Below are 1,119 nucleotides of genomic sequence, written 5' to 3' on the forward strand. Positions count from 1 at the left end.
GTAAAGCAAATTCAGAATGGAGATTTAAAATATGGCTCAGTCTACTTATGTAATAATCTTTCTTTACTTCTTCTTTATATGTTCTGATAGAATTTGATAACCAACCTACTCCTAACATTTAGTGGCGTTTAGGGCTACAGTATAAATGGAAACGAATACATCTTGTGTTTATAAAATCTTTATAAGATATCTATGAAGTTATATATATGTATATAACATATATATATATTAAATAGTTTATGCCCTTCCACTTTAATAATGTACCCCTCGTAAAGATTCTAAATTTCCAAATCTGAGTTTAGACTTCTTGGATTTTCAGCCTTTGTACTTTGTGTTGCTTCTGTTTGTTCCCACCCAGAGGTCTATCCAATCCCACAGGGACCTCTTGCACAATCTACAGATGTCACAGACTACACTGCGCAGCCAAGCTCCATTTTCCGCAAGCAGTTATTGTTGGCAGCTCTCAAGGCACCTCTCAGGCCACCACACAGACTACTGATTAAATTTTTGGTCTAGTGCTTGCTTCAGCAGCACATACTCTAAGAAGATACAGAGAAGATTAGCATGGCCCTGTGCAAGGATGACATGTGAATCCATAAAGTGTTCCATATTAAAAAATAGGTAAATAGGGGCGCCTGGGTGGCTCAGTCGGTTAAGCGTCCGACTTCAGCTCAGGTCACGATCTCCTGGTCCGTGAGTTTGAGCCCCGTGTCAGGCTCTGCGGATGGCTCAGAACCTGGAGCCCGCTTCCGATTCTGTGTCTCCCTATCTCTCTGCCTCTCTCCCGTTCATTCTCTGTTTCTCTCTGTCTCAAAAATAAAAAAAAGTTAAAAAAAATAGGTAAATAAATAAATAAATGAATAAATAAATTTTTGGTCTAAATAATCTATCAACAAGATTACTAGTATTTCTTTTGATCTAAGGGTGCTATTATCAAGAATGTTTGGAAACCTGTGTCTTAGTCTCCATGAAGGGACTCTGCTTAATCCCAAGAAGTATAGGGGCGCCTGGGTGGCTCAGTCGGTTAAGCGGCCGACTTCGGCTCAGGTCATGATCTCGCGGTCCGTGAGTTCGAGCCCCGCGTCAGGCTCTGTGCTGACAGCTCAGAGCCTGGAGCCT

At 41.3% G+C, this 1,119-nt stretch overlaps 1 pseudogene; it reads left to right on the plus strand.

Moving 5' to 3' along the window:
• The first annotated feature begins 515 nt into the window (after positions 1 to 515).
• On the plus strand, positions 516 to 615 carry LOC132693443 (U6 spliceosomal RNA; annotated as a pseudogene).
• The last annotated feature ends 504 nt before the right edge of the window (positions 616 to 1,119 follow it).

This window comes from Panthera onca, chromosome B1 (genome assembly GCF_046562875.1).
Source record: "Panthera onca isolate mPanOnc1 chromosome B1, mPanOnc1 haplotype 2, whole genome shotgun sequence".
Lineage (NCBI taxonomy): Eukaryota > Metazoa > Chordata > Mammalia > Carnivora > Felidae > Panthera > Panthera onca.